Source organism: Humulus lupulus, chromosome 4, assembly GCF_963169125.1.
Source record: "Humulus lupulus chromosome 4, drHumLupu1.1, whole genome shotgun sequence".
Lineage (NCBI taxonomy): Eukaryota > Viridiplantae > Streptophyta > Magnoliopsida > Rosales > Cannabaceae > Humulus > Humulus lupulus.
In genome coordinates this window covers 240170608-240177386 of record NC_084796.1, presented here as the reverse complement: position 1 = coordinate 240177386, position 6779 = coordinate 240170608, and positions in this window count along the sequence as shown.

Sequence of the window (6779 nt, the reverse complement as noted above, 5' to 3'; positions counted from 1 at the left end):
ACTGGAAGAGGCTGTTGGAAAGATTTTTGGGGCTGTGGGAAAGTTTAATGTGCTCCTTGATTATTTTTCCATGAGAATTTAGGGTGGTTCCTCTACCCTTGATTGTAGGTCATGAAATATGGGTTATTGTCTAGCATTCAGAAATTTCCTATGGCTTGAACTTGTTCTATAGGAAAATTATTTATATCCACTGAGGGACACTGATTTAGTGGATGAGCACTCCCACATGTTTCACATAAATTTTGTAGATGCATGGCCTGGGTTGAGAGGTTGTTCTATTGTAACAACTTCATCAAGGCTGCCACTTGAGCTGTAAGCATTGAGATGGCATCTAATTCAATCATCCCAGCCATCTTCTTTGTATTTTCTCTCTCAGTAGGCCATTGATATTTATTCATGGTCATTTCCTCTAGTAATTCATATGCTTCATTAACACTCTTGCTCATGAAAGCACCCCCTGCTGCTGCATCAATGATGGTATGAGTAGTACCACCTAACCCATTATAAAAGTTGCGGACCAACATTAACTTCTTAATTCTATTGTGGGGAAACTTCTTTAACAACTCCATGAAGCACTCCCATGGATCATACAATGACTCCCCTTCATTCTGGTGGAAATTATTAATTTCGCCTCTCAACTTTGTAGCTTCAGCCAGAGGGAGAAACTTCGCAAGTATCTTTTGGGCTAGTTCTATGAGGGATTTATGGCCTAATTAAAACCAAATTTCTTTGTAATTTCATTTTATTATCAATAAAAGAATAGAAATCATTTTTGACTTGGTCAATCGTTTTGTTCACAAGTATTATTTTCATGATTATTTGTTTAATATAAACTTCTATTAAATCTAAAGCATATAGCTAATCATATTTATAGTGATGTTATCACAATGAAATATAAATATGATTATATGTTAAAAAATAAGCTATTCTTAAGATTAGCCAGTGCACAAGATTTACACTAACTTGCCAATTTACGATATGATCTACTTACAAATTGTAGTGTTATGTTCTTTCCAAAACATTAGCAAAGTAGATAAGATCAGATGTGTTTGTTACATCAGATTGGACTGATATTGACAGTAGATAAGATAAGTAAACATACTTTTATTATCTATTCTAGTCATATCATATAGTTGACCATAGGTCAATTCAATCTCAATTCTTAGTGTTTAGTATTCTAACTGATTGTATTATTTGAGTTCTTTGACTTGTTCGTTACCAGCTTACCCTACGGACTAGCCCATACTTACATCTTGGGAACTCGGTAGTATAATTGAGTGGAAGTGTTAATCATAGATATGAACATCTATAGCTTCTAATGAAGAAGTGAAACGATGGTTTCCTTTTAGTTTGGTTCAAGGTGTTAAATGATAGAGATCTCATTTCAGTAATTGATATTAGTTTATAGAAATATCATTTTCAAGGAAATAAGTGTTTTAAGGATAAAATACAATGATGGGTGTAACGCCCTGGCCACCCCAGAACAGTTACGGAGAACGGTGAACCGGAAATTTGACCCGCTACCCGAGTCCTTTGGCTAAAACGTGATCTAAGTGTCGTTAACAGGTTAAGGTGTAAAACCAGTAAAAATGAAAGGGCACTTTTCATTAAGTAAGTAAACTGCTCATGAGCCTTTTTAAAATGTTTACAAGTAGTTCATGTTACAAAAGAGTTGCTACAGTTCATATATACAATCCCCGCCGGCCTAAGCGGCAAAAATAGGGTAAACCCTTAGTCCCTCTGAGAATTCCTTGACCGTGGCGATCAAGCGGCCCTGTATGTACATTACATCGCCCGAGCTCTCTACTCAAGGCTGGCCAAGCTTTTCCTTTCCTTTACCTGCACACACAAAGCACCCATGAGCCAAGGCCCAGCAAGAAAACATAATAAAACATGATATAATATCAACAACATTCATAATAACCACTCAGGACTATCAGTCCCACAAATAGGTGACAATAGCCCAAAGTCACAGTAATGAGCATCGCTCCCTCTATCCATGTGACGATAGGGTCACCAGGGCTTAACTGATAGGTGATTTCTTTCATAACCTTGATCAGGACAGGTGCATGGTGATTGGTCACCAACATAACCTTCCTCACGACTCTAAAGTCGAAACTATGGACAACGTCCCTTAACCTTGTGACAGACAGTCACCGGGGTCATATACCTTGGCTATAATCATCTGGTCGTAGACCAGGCAAGCGCTTGTAAGTTTCTCGACCCTAGGGTCGGTCTGGCATTAATGCTATAGAGCCATTCAATGCATGATTCTTGACTTTAGAGTCGGTCCCTGACTAGTCAGTGTCTCAAACAGGTAAACAACGTTCAACAGCATTTAATATGAAATCCATGTCCACATATATCAACCAACATGCCTCAAGTATCAAACCACGCATGTCATATATCTATACAGGGTGCAACTGTACTAAAACACTGTTTTCTTACCTCTGGTTCAAGTGAGAATAATTATATGAACGACCCCTGAGAACGATCAACCTTTAAATTCCTCGACGGTCACCTGGTCATAACCAAGATATAGGATTCGTCAATAAAAATGATAACTGAGGGTTCCCAAACCAAATCCCAGCCCCCCGAGACCTCAAATACTACCCAACCGGGTACTAGGTCCAACCCCGAGGCCTATGGTTTGAATCCCTAAGCTAAAAACCACTTTTAGCAAGGTTTGGCCTTATGGGCCGCGTCCCCAAAAAGCCGTTCCGCGGCACGCCCCCAAGCCCTATCTGCCAGACGCGCTTGGGCCGCGGCACACAAAAGCTGTGCCGCGGCACCCAGCCCAGTTCAGCAACTATCCCACGCACGAACCAGATTTTCCCCCTGTGCGTTTTTCTCTCAAACCAGCCCCTCAAACCATCATAAAACCTCCTCCAAACATGTAATTAAACTCCCTTACAACATCCTTATCTCACTCACACCAAACCCCAATCAACTAACACCAAAAACCTCCTTTGATTCATACTTCCCACATCAAGAACATGAATTGAAAACTATAAACAAAAACAGAGTACCAGCGGTGATTAATGGCAAAACTCACCTTGAAACTTGTCTTGAACCTTCCACACAAGCTAACACAAGTCTCCAACCCAGCCCTTAAGTTTCCCTAGCTTGAATTATCACCAAGAACACAAAACCACCAAAGGAGCAATGAAGGAGATGAGGTACGGGTAAGGGAGAGGCAAACCCCTGTTTTTGTTCTGTTTTATTCTACAGCCTTCAACCACTAAACATCATATAAATCCTCCCTAAAATGACCAAAATGCCTTATGTCATCTTAAGCCTCTAAAGTCACCCCAAGGGCAAAATTGGTACTTCTAGCTTAACCCGTTAATCATAATTAGCGCTTCCCAATTCCCGCTAATCTCAATATCCTCGAACACCAATATTTCATAACCCGTTACCCTAAAATCCCTGGTAACGCTATAACCTTTAAATTCACCCCGAGACTCACCCCAAGCCCCGAGCTCAAACCTGTTATGACCAAACCGATAAATCATGTTTAAAGATCGTCTCATGTCGGAATACTCGAACCAATCCACATTATAATGTGGTCTCACAATATATCATTATCATACAAACAAGTATTCAATTATACCCTCAAAGGGCCAAATTACCAGAATACCCCTGTAAACACATGTGGACTCACATGCATGCATTTAACATCATATGATAATATAATTCTCATAAACATGCATAAACACATTTAATGGCATAATTAAACAGTTATGGCCCTCCCGGCCTACTAATCCAGCCATTAACCATAATAGGGAATCCGGGGCATTACAATGGGTAAAATGATATTTTAGTCCTATCTCATTGTAGACTGTCTATAGAGGATTGAGTGATAATTATGGTTGTAACAATGGATAACTAATAATGTATATATATTTGTTAGGAAAATATATATTTGCCTCAATGGAAATAGTAAGAAATTACAACTCTATGCAATATATTACAAATAATAATGATTGATTAAAAGGAATTACAACTCTATAACTGAAAATTACAAATAAACAAAGAAAATGAAGAAGATGATGAAGAAGAAGAGAAAGTAAAATACAACTCTAAGCAAAATGTTACAAATAAAGTAAAGTGTTTGAAAAAAAGAAAAGAAAAGAAAGATTACAACTCTTGAACAAGAAATACAAGTAAAAAGAACAAGAGAATAAGAAGAAAACAATACAATAGAATGGAGAACAAAAATACAAGAAAACTCTTACTTACACAACCTAAGTGAAGAGGGTTGGGGATCACCAACTTGAACAAGGTTTAAAACCTTTGCCCAAAAGCTTATTTCCCCCTAACTCAAGCACTAAGGGATCTATCTCAGATATTGGAAAAGCTTTATGGAATTATCAAGCCTCAAGGTGTTTCTAGCCAAGTGCTCTAATGGATAGAAATGTTGTGTCTTTCAAGTGAGCTATAGGCTCCTATTTATAGAGTTTAGAGACACCCTTTGAATTTCAAATCCCACCAACCCCATGGCTGTTACCAATGTTTAATTAGATTAATATGGAATTAAAAATGAGATTTGGGAGTTATTTAGGCTTTTTGAGCCGTTCAACAAAGATTGAAAACACTGAAAAATTGGTCAGTTTTGGCCTGTGGCCGCGGCTAGAGACATTAGTGGCCGCGGCCACTGGTCTCTGACCCACAGGCCGCGGCCACTGAATGCTGGTGGCCGCAGCCACCGACCAATTTTCGCACAAAAAATGTGTTGTTTTTCCAAACGGTTCCAAACCCTCCCAAATGATTTTTTAACTCCCAAAACACATTATTGGAGTTAAAATCATATTTCTAACAGCCATATCACATATGGCTTTATGAAATTCATCTCAATATTGTGTAACAACAAATTTACACAATAAAGGGTAATATTTGGAAGTTACAAATTTGTAACACCAAATATGTTACATTATTTGGATATATCTCATATATCTAAATATTGTAACTCTCTATTATATGTTACAATATGTGACACACTTTGTCACATTTATTTAATCTAAAACATTATATTATAATATAATATTATAAAATAATATAACATTCCCCCACTAGATTAAATAGTTATCTATTGTAACACTTATTTAATCAATCCTTATATTTTGAAATATAACATATCCCCCACTTGATTAAATAAGAACTCTCTCTTATAGGAGTCATTGCATTAGTGCATAAAGCAAAGTGTTTTTCAACTTGAACTTTACTATAGTGTAATTATCACAAAATTTGTCAAAAATTTGGTTGCACTAGGCATTGAACCATCTTTTCATGATAACACACACACCTTTGCAATGTTCACTTGAGACCTCTATGTCTCGCTTTGCACCATTAATGGCCATGTACACTTTCCATTCATGGAAGTTCTTGAGAATACTCTCAATTCTCATGAGAGGCGGCACCACCCCTAAGTCCTTATAGGTAGAATTCTTACAGTATTTCGTTACCAAAAATACTTGTCTTTACAAGACTGAATTCTATTAAAAAACCTTTCATTTTTAACCCTCCACTTGGTAACACATAAGTACTCAATATCTCAGATGGGACTTGTTTTGAGTACAACTAATATTCATTTGATTGACTTGTTGTTACCTATTGAACCTGACACTAGTTGAATAACTAGTGTTAAGATAGGTTACCATCAATCGTGAATCTCTTTAGGGAGTTTAAGTCCCATCGCTCGAGATGATGCAACCACTAAATCCCTCGTTAACGGCTTAGTGAAAGGATCCGCCAGATTTTCACTTGTTCTCACATAGGATATTGAGATGACTCCTCTTTGAATCAATTCTCTTACATATCCATGTCTTAGACTAATGTGTCTAGACTTCCCATTATACACTCCGCTGTATGCTCTAGCCAATGTCGCTTGGCTATCACAATGTATCGATATAGCAGATACATTCTCTTTGATTAGGGGAATCTCTATCAACAGATCCCTTAACCATTCGGCCTCTTTGCCAGTAGCAGCTAGAGCTATGAACTCTGCTTCCATAGTGGAATGAGATATATGAGTTTGTTTCTTGGAACCCCAAGAAATTGCACCTCCACCAAGTGTAAATACCCAACAAGTTGTGGACAGGTTATCCCCAAGATTGGATATCCAACTTGCATCTGTATATCCTTCTAATATCGAAGGAAATTTGGAGTAGTGAAAGCTTAGTCCTTTGGTTTTCTTGAGATAACCTAGGACTCTTCCAATTGCCTTGCAGTGATCCACACTTGGATTACTTGTAAGCCTACTAAGTTTACTTACCGCAAATGCTATATCAGGCCTAGTACACTGGGCAGCGTACATTAGACTCCCTATAGCACTAGCATACTCCAATTGAGCCACCGCTCTTCCTTCATTCTTCTCTAGTTTTACACTATGATCGAATGGAGTATTGGCATCTTTAACCTTGAGATGGTTAAATTTGTTCAATACTTTCTCAACATAGTGGGCTTGCCCTAACGCAAAACCCCCACTATGTTTCTTTACTTTGATACCGAGTATGGTATCAACTTCTCCAAGATCTTTCATCTTGAAGGTTGATGATAGAAACCTCTTCATTTCTTCTATCCCTTTCATGCTATTACTTAGAATAAGCATGTCATCCACATATAAGCAAACAATGATCACATATCCCTTACAAGTTTTGGAATACAAACATTTGTCTCCATTGTTATTTCTAAACCCATTAGACATGATGGCTTGATCAAATTTCTCATGCCATTGCTTAGGAGCTTGTTTCAATCCATATAAGGATTTTACAAGTCTA